The sequence below is a fragment of the Mesoplodon densirostris genome, chromosome 2, assembly GCF_025265405.1.
Source record: "Mesoplodon densirostris isolate mMesDen1 chromosome 2, mMesDen1 primary haplotype, whole genome shotgun sequence".
NCBI lineage: Eukaryota > Metazoa > Chordata > Mammalia > Artiodactyla > Ziphiidae > Mesoplodon > Mesoplodon densirostris.
In genome coordinates, this window is record NC_082662.1 from 155,684,752 (window position 1) to 155,699,649 (window position 14,898).

General features: G+C 39.3%; 1 protein-coding gene across 7 annotated transcripts in view; it reads right to left on the minus strand.

The window, feature by feature from the left end:
• The window catches only part of AXDND1 (axonemal dynein light chain domain containing 1), a 76,204-nt gene that overhangs the window by 48,465 nt on the left and 12,841 nt on the right, over nucleotides 1-14,898 (minus strand). The window lies entirely within an intron of this gene.

Sequence of the window (14,898 nt, forward strand, 5' to 3'; positions counted from 1 at the left end):
GAATTTTAATATCTTTGAGTTGAAATAATCATTTAGCTTGATCTCTCACTCACTGACAAAAAGAATTATCCAGCCCTTGCTTAAACACTTAGTGACAGGGAGTTTATCAGCTCAATGTGCAGCTCATACACTGGGACGTATCAATTTTTAAAACACATTCTTTAGGACTCTCCCTCATGGCAATATAGGGACAAAATATTCTGAAGGGCCTTCCCATTACAACACAACTATATCCATGATAAAGCATACTTCTTGAAGCATTACTGGGCTCACAGAAAGAAATAGAAGTCTCTAGGGATGAAAAAACAACAACAAACTAAATACGGTAAGCTAACAATGGAGTGGGAGGTGGTAACCAGTATTCACTAGGAAAACCCAAGGTCAGAGGTGGCCCAGTAAAAATACCAACATTGGGTCCCAGAGACCAAGTCTTGGGCTTTCTTCAAAGTGAGCAACGTGGGAGTAGGACTACTGGATGAAGCCAGGATTCCAGAAAAGAAAAAATACAAATCATCTCTTTAGGAAGCATCCATGATTTATACCCTGAGGATTTCATGATTAAGATTAGCCAAATATTAGTCACACAAGCAAAGACTGGAAAATACTCATGTAAATAAACCATCATGAATGAGACGCAGAAGAAACAACACACAGTAGATTTAGATACCAATGGTCTTCATATATTAGAATTATCAGATTTAGAATACAAAACTATGCATGAAATGTCTGAGAAATAAAAGATGGAATTTAAACATGAATAAGCAACGAAAAACTTATCAAATATGATGAGACAGATATGGACACAAACCAAGAGAACTCTCAGGGGAAAAATGTAATTATCAAACTGTAAAACTCAATAGATGAGTTACAGCAGAATAGATGTAGCTAAAGAGGGTATTAATGTCCTGGAAAAAAGACCTAGAATGCAGCACAGAGACAAGGAGGTGGAAATTATGAAATAGAGATAAAGAGACAAAGAGCACAGAATGAGAAGATCTAATATAAGTCTAATCAGAGTTCCAGAAGGAGAAAACAGAAAGAATAGAGAACAGACATTCATCAAAGAGATCATCACTGATACTTCTCCAAAACTTATGAAGGACATTAATTTATACATAGGATTGTGGTACAGATATAGGTGCAAGAAATAAAAAAAGAAATTCAGAGGAACCAAATACACTCTCCTTCCTAAAATAACAATGACAACAACAACAAAAGACACAGTATGTGAAACAATTTTTGAGACACTGGGTATCAAGCAATGAAAGAAAGTGATTCCTGAGACACCAGAAATAAATAAGGTAAGCACTATGATTGCTCCAACTTGCTGGCCTGAGAGAGTTTTCAGGCCATCCAATAAGGAGATGGAACCCATGAGGACCCCACTGGACTCCCTAATTTAAGGAGACAGAGCTAAGAGTCTAGAGAGATGAAAGTGGCTAGAGTTCAGAGGACAAGCTACCAGGGAGAAAAGAGCTGCACAGAGACCCCTGGAGGTCTACAGAGGGTCCCCCTCAAGTATTCAGCTAAGTAATGATCAGGGCATAAATGTGAAGAAACTATCTGAGACCAGGGAAAGAACCATCTGAAAGGATCAAAGGTAAGAGTGCCTGGCACTCATACATGGCTCAAAATCATGCCTGTTCCACCTAGCCAAACTGGAAAAATTCATGATTCATGGGGCAGTGGATAGAATACAAAGAAAAGTCTAGTCTCAGTATTCAGGAATAATTAGCCCTAAATTGAGCATGGTTCTGGTCCTGCCTAAAGGTCTCAAAAGGTCAAACTGTTTTCAAGTAACAGTTGTGTCCCAGAATAAAGCTCAAGAGTATTTTTAAGAGTACAAAAATACATAGCATCCAATAGGTAAAATTCACGTCTGCCATTCAATCAAAATTACCAAGCATGCAAAGAAGCAGGAAAACACAACCATGAGGTGAAAAATCAATCAATCAAAACTGACCCAGAAATGGCATAAGTGTTAGAATTAACAGATAAGGACATTAAAAGTTATCATAACTATATTCCATATGTTCAAAAAGTTAAGGAGACATGGATAGTATTTTTTAAAAGACCCTAATTGAGCTTCTAGAAATGAAAACTACAGTGTCTCAGATGAAAATATCACTGGGTGGGGTTAAAAGCAGATTAGATACTGCAGAAGAAAACATTAGTGAATTTGAAGATATAGCAATAGAAGCTATCCAAAATGAACAGTAAAAGAGAAAAAACTAATTTAAAGATTTCAAAACATCAGTGACCTGGGGGATAATTTCATTATTAGTGGTCTAATATATGTGTAGATAGACTCCCCTGAAGAGAGGGAGGGCAGAAAAAATACTTGAAGAAAAATGAGCCAAAAATTTTCCATATTTGATGAAACATATAAATTCACAGATCCAAAAAGCTCCATGAATACCAAGCATAAGAAACATGAAGAAAACTACACCAAAACACATCATAGTCAAATTGTTCCAAAGCAATGATATGGTGCCCAGAATTTAATGAATTCCACAAAATAATGGTCAGGAAATTTTTCATCAGATTAAAATTCAAGTGAGAGTAAAGAAACCAGTCTGGAAAGACCACATAACATACTACCTCAACTGTATGATGTTCTAGAAAAGAGAAAAAGGATAGAGACAGTAAAAAGATCAGTGGTTACTGAGGGTTCAGGGTGAGGGGGGATGGGAAGGGAGGAGGGATAAATAGGTGATGCACAAGGGTTTTTAGGACCATGAAACTATTCTGTATGATACTGTAATGTGATACCGACTGATACCATATTTTGAAATCAACATGGACAAATTAGTGTGCTTTCCATGTATAGTATATTTCACTAAGAAAACTTGAAAGAACTGGGGATGTTTAGCCTAAGTAACAGAATACATAAGAGGAAAGACAAAATGACTGCTTTCAAATATTTAAAGAGCTATAAGATGAAAGAAAGAATGGACTTCTTTTGAGGATTTTCAGAGTACAAAATTAGGATTAGCAGGTAGAAGTTATAGGAAGGTAGATTACACTTATATAAAGGAGGTGTTTAAATTTTTTCTTATGTGATTTTTTTTTTTTTTTTTTTTTTTTTTGCGGTACGCGGGCCTCTCACTGTTGTGGCCTCTCCCATTGCGGAGCACAGGTTCCGGACGCACAGGCTCAGCGGCCATGGCTCACGGGCCCAGCTGCTCCGCGGCATGTGGGATCTTCCCGGACCGGGGCACGAACCCGTGTCCCCTGCATCGGCAGGCGGACTCTCAACCACTGCGCCACCAGGGAAGCCCCTTATGTGAAATTTGATACATAAAGTAATATGGGCAATGTAAATGAGGAATCATAATGATGAGATGACTACTGAGGAACACTTCGTAATTTTTATTGAGATATAATTTACATGCCATAAAATTCACCCTTCAAAAGTGTATGATAATGTGTTTAGTATATTCACAAAGTTGTGAAACCCTCAACCTATCGAATTCTGGAGTAATTTCATCATCCTCAAACACCTCTTAACGGTACCCGTTAGCAGTCACTCTCCATTCTTCTTTCTCTCATTTCCTGGCAACTACTAATCTACTTTCTGTCTAGAATTTGCCTCTTCTGGACATTTCATATAAATAGAATCATTCAATATGTGATCTTTTGCAACTAGCTTCTTTCACTTAGCATAATGTTTTCAAGGTTCATCCATGGTAAATCATGTATCAGTACTTCACTCCTTTCTATGGTTGAAAAATATGCATTTGTCAAAACCCATAGAACTGTATAACAAAAGAATAAACCTTAATGTAAACTATCAACTTTAGTCAATAATATTGGTTCATTAATTATAACAAATATACTACATTAACACAAGACGTTAATAATGAGAGAAACTGTATACAGAGGACGGAGGGGTATATGGACACCCTCTGTATTATCTGTTCAATTCTTCTGTAGATCTAAAACTACGTTTTTTATAAATTTATTTATTTTATTTATTTATTTTTGGCTGTGTTGGGTCTTCGCTGCTGCATGCAGGCTTTCTCTAGTTGCAGCGAGCGGGGGCTACTCTTGGTTGTGGTGCGTGGGCTCCTCATCATGGTGGCGTCTCTTGTTGAGGAGCACAGGCTCTAGGTGCACAGGCCTCAGTAGTTGTGGCCCATGGGCTTAGCTGCTCCATGGCATGTGGGATCTTCCCGGACCAGGGCTCAAACCCGTGTCCCCTGCATTGGCAGGCGGATTCTTAACCACTGCACCACCAGGGAAGTCCTAAAACTTTTTTTTTAAACTTTTTATTTTTTAAAAGAAAGTAAGGTGAGCACATTTTAAAAAAAATGAATAGGTAAGTAACAAGCTGGGAGAAAATATTAAGTATAGTCAATCCTTGAACACTGCAGGGGTTGGGGCGCCCACTCCACTGCAGTTGAAAATCTGTGGACAGTCATCCCTTGGTATCTGTGGGGAACTGGTGCCAGGACCCACTGTTGACACCAAAATCCAACGATGCTCAAGTCCCATAGTCAGCCCTCTGTATCTAAGGTTTCAAATCCACAGATTTAACCAACGATGGATCATGTAGTACTGTATTTATTAGGAAAAAAAAATCCATGCTTAAGTAGGCCCATGCAGTTTAAACTCACGTTGTTCAAGGGTCAACTGTATGTATGTTTTAAAATACATTAAAATATATGTAAATATAAAATAAAATTATATATATAACAAAAGACTAGTTTCTGAGATGTATAAAGAACCCCTAAAGCTCAATAATAAAAAGACAAACAACCTGATTTAAAACTAGGCAAAAGATTTGAACAGACATTTCACTAAAAGAATATATGGTCAAGAAGCTCAAGAAAAAGTGTTCAACATCAAGAGTTGGCAGGGAGGGACTTCCCTGATGGTCCTAGTGGTAAAGAATCCACCTTGCAATGCAGGGGACGTGGGTTCGATCCCTGGTCAGGGAACTAAGATGCCATATACCACGGGGCAACTAAGCCTGTGTGCCACAACTATTGAGCTTGCGTGCCTCAACTAGAGAGCCGGCATGCCACAAATTACAGAGCCCATGCGTTCTGGAACCCGTGCCACAACTACAGAGCCCACCCGCCCTGGAGCCTGCACACCACAAGAAGAGGAAAAAAAAAAACCCCGTATGTCACAACTAGAGAGAAGCCTGCGCATCACAACGAAGAGCCCACGTGCTGCAACAAAAGATCCACATGCCTCAACGAAAAGATCCCACATGCTGCAACTAAGACCTGACACAGACAAAAATAAATAAATCTTAAAAGAAAAAAAAAGAGTTGGCAGGGAAATGTAGGTTAAAAGCATAATAACATACTATTATACATCCACCATAATATCCAAAGTTAAAAAGAACTACATAACTAAATGTTGGCAAAAATATGGAGCAACCAGAACTCTCACACACTGTTAGCAGGAGTATATAATGGTACAAACACTTTAGGGAAAAGTATGATTATCCCCCCTTTTTTTCATATATATATATTTCTAATAGATCTTTATTAGGAGTATAATTGCTTCATAATACTGTGTTAGTTTCTGTTGCACAACAAACTGAATCAGCCATATGCATACACATGTCCCCATATCCCCTCCCTCTTGAGCCTCCCTCCCATCCTCCCTATCCCACCCCTCTAGGTCATCATGAAGCACTGAGCTGATCTCCCTGTGCTGTGCTGCTGCTTCCCACCAGTCAACTATTTTACATTTGGTAGTGTATATATATCAATGCTACCCTCACTTCGTCTGAGCTTCACCCTCCCACCCCATGTCCTCAAGTCCATTCTCTATGTCTACCTCTTTATTCCTGCCCTGCAACTAGGTTCATCAGTACTTTTTTTTTTTTTTTTTTTAGATTCCATATATATGCGTTAGTGTACGGTATTTGTTTTTCACTTTCTGACTTACTTCACTCTGTGCAAGAGACTCTAGGTCCATCCACCTGAATACAAACAATTCAATTTCATTTCTTTTTATGGCTGAGTAATATGCATTGTATATATGTGCCACATCTTTATCCATTCATCTGTCGATAGACATTTCAATTGGTTCCATGTCCTGGCTATTGTAAATAGTGATGCAATGAACATTGTGGTACATTCTTTTTGAATTATGGTTTTCTCAGGGTATATGCCCACTAGTGGGATTGCTGGGTCATATGGTAGTTCTATCTTTAGTGTTTTAAGGAACTTCCATACTGTTTTCCATAGTGGTTGTATCAATTCACATTCCCACCAACAGTGCAGGAGGGTTCCCTTTTCACCACACCCTTTCCGGCATTTATTGTTTCTAGATTTTTTGATAATGGTCATTCTGACCAGTGCAAGGTGATACCTCATTGTAGTTTTGATTTGCATTTCCTAATAATTAGTGATGCTGAGCATCTTTTCATGTGCCTCTTGGCCATCTGTATGTCTTCCTTGGTGAAATTTCTATTTAGAACTTCTGTCCATTTTTTAACTGAATTGTCTGTTTTTTTGATATTGAGCTCCATGAGCTGTTTGTATATTTTAGAGATTAATTCTTTGTCTGTTGTTTCATTTGCAAATATTTTCTCCCATTCTAAGGGTCGTCTTTTTGTCTTGTTTATGGTTTCCTTTGCTGTGCAAAAGCTTTTAAGTTTAATTAAGTGCCATTTATTTATTTTTATTTTTATTTCCATTACTCTAGGAGGTGGGTCAAAAAAGATCTTGCTGTGGTTTATGTCAAAGGGTGTTTTTCCTATGTTTTCCTCTAAGAGTTCTACACTGTCTGGTCTTACATTTAAGTCTTTAATCCATTTGGATTTTATTTTTGTGTATGCTATTAGGTGGTGTTCTAATTTCATTATTTTACATGTAGCTGTCCAGTTTCCCCAGCACCACTTATTGAAGAGCTGTCTTTTCTCCGTTGTAAGCTCTTGCCTCCTTTGCCATAAACTAGGTGCCCATATATGTGTGGGTTTATCTCTGGGCACTCTATCCTGTACCATTGATCTATATTTCTGTTTTTGTGCCAGTACCACACTATCTTAATTACTGTAGCTTTGTGGTATAGTTTGAAATAGGGGAGCTTGATTCCTCCAACTCCGTTTTTCTTTCCCAAGATTGCCTTGGCTATTCAGGGTCTTTTGTGTTTCTATACAAATTGTAAGATATTTTTGTTCTAATTCTGTGAAGAATGCCATTGGTAGTTTGATAGGGACTGCACTAAATCTGTAGATTGCTTTGGGTAGTACAGTCATTTTCACAATATTGATTCTTCCAATCCAAGAACATGGTATATTTCTCCATCCGTTTATGTCATCTTTGATTGCTTTCGTTGGAGTTTTATAGTTTTCTGAGTACAAGTGTTTCTCCACCTTAGGCAGGTTTATTCCTAGGTACTTTATTCTTTTCATTGCAGTGGTAAATGGGAGTGTTTCCTTAATTTCTCTTTCTTATTTTTTGTTGTTGGTGTAGAGGAAAGCCAGATTTCCGTGCATTAATTTTGTATCCTGCAACTTTACCAAATTCATTGATAAGTTCTAGTCGTTTTCTGGTGGCATCTTTAGGATTGTCTATGTATAGTATCACGTCATCGGCAAAGAGTGAGTTTTACTTCTTCTTTTCCCATTAGTATTCCTTTTACTTCTTTTTCCGCTCTGATTGCTGTGGCTAGGACTTCCAAAACTATGTTGAATAAGAGCGGCGAGAGTGGTCACCCTTGTCTTGTTCCTGATCTTAGTGGAGATGCTTTCAGTTTTTCACCATTGCGTATGATGCTTGCTGTGGGTTTCTCATATATGGCCTTTATTATGTTGAGGTAGGTTCCCTCTCTGCCCATTTTCTGGTAAATTTTTATCATAAATGGGTGTTGAATTTTGTCAGAAGCCTTTTCTGCATCTAGTGAGAGGATCATATGGTTTTTTTTTTTTTTTTTTTTTTTTTGCGGTATGCGGGCCTCTCACTGTTGTGGCCTCTTCCGTTGCGGAGCACAGGCTCCGGACGCGCAGGCTCAGCGGCCATGGCTCACGGGCCCAGTCGCTCCGCGGCATGTGGGATCTTCCCAGACCGGGGAACGAACCCATGTCCCCTGCATCGGCAGGCAGACTCTCAACCACTGCGCCACCAGGGAAGCCCCTCATATGGTTTTTTTATTCCTTAATTTGTTAATGTGGTGTATCACATTGATTGATTTGCATATATTGAAGAATCCTTGCATCCCTGGGGTAAATCCTACTTGATCATGTGTATGATCCTTTTAATGTGCTGTTGGATTCCGTTTGCTAGTATTTTGTTCAGAATTTTTGCATCTATGTTCATCAGTGGTATTGGTCTATAATTTTCTTTTTTTGTGGTATCTTTGTCTGGTTTTGGTATCAGGGTGATGGTGGCTTCGTAGAATGAATTTGGGAGTGTTTCTCCTTCTGCAATTTTTTTGGAACAGTTTGAGAAGGATCAGTGTTAGCTTTTCTCTAAATGTTTGATAGAATTCACCTGTGAAGCCAACTGGTCCTGCGCTTCCGTTTGTTGGAAGATTTTATTTTTTTTATTTATTTATTTTTTTTTAATTTTTTTTTATTTTACAAATTTAATCAGTTATACATATACATATGTTCCCATATCCCCTCCCTTTTGCGTCTCCCTCCCACCCTCCCTATCCCACCCCTCCAGGCGGTCACACCGTTTGTTGGAAGATTTTAAATTATGGTTTCAATTTCATTACTTGTGATAGGTCTGTTTTTATTTTCTAATTCTTCCTGGTTCAGTCTTGGAAAATTGTACCTTTCCAAGACTTTGTCCATTTCTTCATGGCTGTCCATTTTATTGGCACACAGTTGTTTGGAGTAGTCTCTTATAATCCTTTATTTCTGCAGTGTCAGTTGTGATTTCTCCTTTTTCATTTCAAATATTATTGATTTGCACCCTCCCCCTTTTTTTCTTGATGAGTCTGGCTAAGGGATTATCAATTTGGTTTATATTCTCAAAGAACCAGCTTTTAGTTTTATTGCTCTTTGTTATTGTTTTCTTCATTTCTATTTCATTTATTTCTGCTCTGATCTTTATGATTCCTTTCCTTCTACTGACTTTGGGTTTTCTTTGTTCTTTCTCTAGTTGTTTTAAGGGTAGGGTTAGATTGTTTACTTCAGATTTTTCTTGTTTCTTGAGGTGAGATTGATTCTTCCCTCTTAGAACTGCTTCCGCTGCATCCCATAGGTTTTCGGTTGTTGTGTTTTCATTGTCATTTTTTTCTATGTATTTTTAAATTTCTTCTTTGATTTCTTCAGTGATCTCTTGGTTATTTAGTAGCACACTCTTTAGCCTCCATGTATTTGTGTTTTTTACAGTTTCTTTCCTGTAACTGATTTCCAATCTCATAGTGTTGTAGTCAGAAAAGATGCTTGATACGACATCAATTTTCTTAAATTTTCTAAGGTGTGATTTGTGTCCCAAGATGTGATCTATCCTGGAGAATGTTCCATGTGCACTTGAGAAGAAAGTGTACTCTGCCACTTTTGGGTGGAATGTTCTATAAATATCAATTAAATCTATCTGGTCTATTGTGTCATTTAAAGCTTGTGTTTCCTTATTTACTTTCTGCTTGGATGATCTGTCCATTGGTGTAAGTCGGGTGTTAAAGTCCCCTACTATTATTGTGTTACTGTCCATTTCTCCTTTCATGGTTGTTAGCATTTGCCTTATGTATTGAGGTGCTCCTATGTTGGGTGCATAAACAATTGATAATTGTTATATCTTCTTCTTGGATTTATCCTTTGATCATTATGTAGTGTCCCTCCTTGTCTCTTGTAACAGTCTTTATTTTAAAGTCTATTTTACCTGATATGAGTATTGCTTTCTTTTGATTTCCATTTGCATGCAATATCTTTTTCCATCTCTTCACTTTCAGTCTGTATGTGTCCCTAGGTCTGAAGTGGGTCTCTTGTAGACAGCATATATATGGCTCTTGTTTTTGTATCTATTCAGCCAGTCTGTGTCTTTTGGTTGGGGCATTTAATCCATTTACATTCAAGGTTATTATTGATATGTATGTTCCCATTACCATTTTCTTAATTGTTTGGGTTTTTTTTGTGTGTGTGTCTTTTTCTTCTCTTGTGTTTCCTGCCTAGAGAAGTTTCTTTAGCATTTGTTTTAAAGCTGGCTTGGTGGTACTGAATTCTCTTAGCTTTTGCTTGTCTGAAAAGCTTTTGACTTCTCCATCAAATCTGAGAGATCCTTGCTGGGTACAGTAATCTTGGTTGTAGGTTTTTCTTTCATCACTTTAAGTATATCCTGCCACTCCCTTCTGGCCTGCAGAGTTTCCACTGAAAAATCAGCTGATAACCTTGTGGGGATTCCTTTGTATGTTATTTTTTGTTTTTCCCTTGCTGCTTTTAATATTTTTTCTTTGAATTTAATTTTTGTTAGTTTGATTAATATGTGTCTTGGTGTGTTTTTCCTAGGGTTTATCCTGTATGGGACTCTCTGTGCTTCCTGGACCTGGGTGACTATTTCCTTTCCCACGTTATGGAAGTTTTCGACTATAATCTCTTCAAATATTTTCTCAGATACTTTCTTTTTCTCTTCTTCTGGGACCCCTATAATTTGAATGTTGGTGCGTTTAGTGTTGTCCCAGAGTTCTCTCAGATTGTCTTCAATTCTTTTCATTCTTTTTTCTTTATTCTGCTCCTCGGTAGTTATTTCCACCATTTTGTCTTCCAGCTCACTTACTCGTTCTTCTGCCTCAGTTATTCTGCTATTGATTCCTTCTAGTGTATTTTTCATTTCAGTTATTGTGTTGTTCATCTTTCTTTGTTTGTTCTTTAGTTCTTCTAGTTCTTTGTTAAACATCTCTTGTATTTTCTCAATCCATGCCTCCATTCTATTTCCGAGATTCTGGATCATCTTTACTATCATTACTCTGAATTCTTTTTCAGGTAGATTGCCTATTTCCTCTTCATTTATTTGGTCTTCTAGGTTTTTACCTTGCTCCTTCATCTGTGACATATTTTTTTGCCATCTCATTTTGTGTGTGTGGGGGGGGGGCGGATTGTGTTCTTGTCTTACTGGTTGTTTGGCCCAAGGCTTCCAACACTGGAGTTTGTAGGCTATTGGGTAGAGCTGTGTCTTGGTGCTGAGATGAGGAACTCCATGAGACCTCACTCCGATGAATATTCCCTGGGGTCTAAGTTTCTCTGTTAGTCCAGTGGTTTGGACTTGGAGCTCCCACCACAGGAGCTTCAGCCCAACTTCTGGCTCATGAACCAAGATCCCGCAAGCCGCATGGGGCAGCACAAAAAACCAATAACAAAGTAAAAAATGAAATTGGACTAGGAAACTAACAGATATGCTAGAAAGAATATAACAATTAAAATATAGGTGAATCAACAACCAGAAGGTACATCAGTACCACAATAGGAAAAAAGGGGAGGAGGGAAAAGGAAAAAAAAGGGTGGGGAAGGCCTTGGCTGTGGAGGGCGGGGCCTAAGCAAGGGTGAGGTTTGGGTGGTGGGTGGGGCCAATGCTCCAGACCCACAGGGCTGTAAAAGGCCCTGGGGGTGTGGGGGGTGGGGCTTAGGCTCAAGGAACAGAAGGGGCCCAGGCATGCCCCCCACCCCTGGTCTCAGAGGGCAGGGGACCTCACCTGGGAGCCCAGCAGGCTTCCTGGGCTTGAGTGGATGGGGCAAACGCCCTCCTCTCCTCTCTTGCTCCTCCAGCCTGGGAGGGCCCCTCCTGCCTGCCTCTCCTGATCTCCTCTGCCTCCTTCCTACACCTCCAGGACCAATGCAGCTAGTGGGGGCGGAGGGGGGAGCCTTGGAGGGCAGGGGACCCGCCTGTGAGCTCAGCAGGTTCCCCAGGCCTGAGTGGGCAGGGCAAATGCCCTCCACTCCTCTCTCGCTCCTCCTGGAGGGCCCCTCCCGCCTGCCTCTCCTGATCTCCCCTGCCTCAGCGTCACCGATCCTGTCTGGCCTCCACTTCTCCTCCCCCCTCAGTCCCCCTATGTCCTACCAGTTCACTTTGGGGTTCTTCCGTCTCCTTAGGCATCAGAGTCCCCCCACCAGCTGGCACCCTAGTTGTGGGGAGATGCTAACTCCACATCTTCCCACACCGCCATCCTGACTTCACCCCTTGATAATTTCTTATAAGAATAAACTTAAACTGGGACTTCCCTGGCGGTACAGTGGTAAAGACTCTGTGCTTCCACTGCAGGGGGCATAGGTCCGATCCCTGGATGGGGAATTAAGATACTGCATGCCGTGAGGCATGGCCAATAAATAAATAAATAGATAAACTTAAACTTACTTTATGATGTTTTGTACAACATGGGGATTATAGCCAATATTTTTTAATAAGTATAAATGGAAAGTAATCTTTAAATTTTGTGTAAAAATAAACAATTTTTGAAAATAATTTATAAAACCAAACTTATGAACTAGCAATCCCATTCCTACATATTTACCCAAGAAATGAAAGCACATGTTCACAGAAAGATTCTTACAAGAATGTTCACAGTAGCTTTATTCATAATAGCCCGAAACTGGAAACAGTGTCCATCAATAGGAAAACAGATAAACTGTTTTTTGTTCCATTCATACAATGGAATACCACTCAGCAATAAAAAAGAACAAACTACCCATATATGCACAATGTGGATGAATTTCAAAAACATGCTATGTGAAAGAAGCCTTACATAAAAGAGTATATACTGTATGATCCCATTTGTATGAAGCTCCTAAATAGGCAAAACTAATCTAAGATTCAAAGAAGTCAGAACTTCTGAAGAAGGAGGGGTGGGCATTTCCAGGGAAAGAGCATTAAGGAACTTTGTGAGGTGACCATAATACCCTATATCTTGATAAAGGTTTGGGTTATTTAAGTGTATGTATCTGTCAAAAGTCAACAAACGCAGACAAGATTTGTTCATTTTATTATATGTAAATTTTACTTAAAAGGAAAAAAAGGCAAATAAATAATGAACTCTGATTAATGACAGACACACTGGAAGTATTTGAGGGAAATACACTGATGTCTGCATTTTACTTTGAAGTACACGAAGTTGGTGGATAAATAGAAGCATGGCTAGATGGATAGACAAGCAATAAAGCGAGAACAGTATAATGTTAATGGCAGAATCTAGATATATGTGTGCTTACAGTAAAATTCTTTCAATTTTTATGTGGGTACTTGGAAATTCCCTTAATAAAATATTGGAAAAAATAAAAATAACAATAACTGAAAAATGTCAGATGCCTACATCCAAAGACATTTATAGTGTCAACCAAAAATAATTACTGCAGTAGCCCTATTTCTGTGTAATCTGAGTCTTATTCAGCTTATAACCAATCTGTCATTCTTCCCTCTATAAAGAATGGTTATTATGAACCTCTGTTTCATATGAAACCCTCCTTCTACAGTAACAGGCCTAAGAGACATTTGCATGAAAAGCAGAGACACACACAACCTGCTCAGAAAGACACAAAGCAGTGGTGCAGTGGATAAGAATTTGCCTGCCAATGCAGGGGACATGTGTTCAATCCCTGGTCCAGGAAGATCCCACATGCCATGGAGCAACTAAGCCCATATGCCACAACTACTGAGCCTGCGCTCTAGAGCGTGACAGTCACAACTACTAAAGCCTGTGTGCCTAGAGCCCGTGCTCTGCAACAAGAGAAGCCACCGCAATGAGAAGCCTGTGCACCACAACCAAGAGTAGCCCCTGCTCTCCGCAACTAGAGAAAGCCCGGGCACAGCAACAAAGGCCCAACGCAACCAGAAAAAAAAGAAAAAAAAAGACAGAGCAGAAAACTATAGTGACAAGCAAATGGGGCTGATATAGAGTATTTCCAGGGCATGCGTGGTGTTACTATTTACTGGGGACATCTACTGGATCCTCACAACAATCTTGTGAAACAGGGAGGACTTTATAAGATACCAGGCTCAGGACAACAGAAGTCTTCCTCATTGAAGGTAGGCCCTAGACCTTCAAAGAGCTCCTAACACAATAAAATGCCGGACACTAGATCATTCTGGACCTACTGAATGTTTCACCATTTCACAAACACATCATGAATGTTTGCAGCAACCACCCTGAAACCTCATTGCTTCTCCCCACGTACTCTCTATTCTTAAACTCCAACTCTACCCCATTCTAAAACCTTTTCTTTGAAACCCTATTCTGATCCTAACTCTGGCACTTTGGAGTTAGTATTTTTGTCTCCCTAGTGTCTGGCTCAATTTTTCTTAAAGAAATTTGGCTTTGACTTGCCTGCCTATCTCTTTCTGTCTAGACTTCCTGGAATAGGGCCCCACCCTATTTTGGCCCCTAGAAGCTAACTCCTGAAATCAGCTGGAAGAGTCCCACTCACACCAATTCCTAATTAAAGGAAGGTTTGGATACACAGTTAGTTATCTACTTCCTCTGCAATGATTCCTCATCTATCTCTCCTGGCTTTGTTCTTAGTGTGACAACTGAGCATTTAGTTGTCCCTATCCTCATTCTAATTGGGCATTCTGCAGCTCTTGATGGTGTTCCAACAACTTACTCCTTAGTATCTATTCTTGACCAGTCTCCTATTAATGGCTTTGCTCCTAGTTTCTCAGCACCGTCAGATAGGCAGACTCTGTTTCCACAAATCAGATAGTGGCAAATAGGGCAAGTTTATATTATTAATTCCCATTCAGGAGAAACAGATATTCAGAGAAATCTAATAATTTGCCTATGGTTTCATGGCAAGTAAGCTGCAGATGTGTAATTTGAACCCAGTATTCTAATTCTACTATTCCTTTCTGCTTTTGGAAAGTGCCACAGTCATAAGGGGAAGAATTATAATAATAATAGTTATCATCATCATCTACAGTAATCATTGTATTGAGCACCTACTTCTGTGCTTGCATTATTCTATGAAGCATCTTAATGCCTGACACAGAGTAGAAGCTC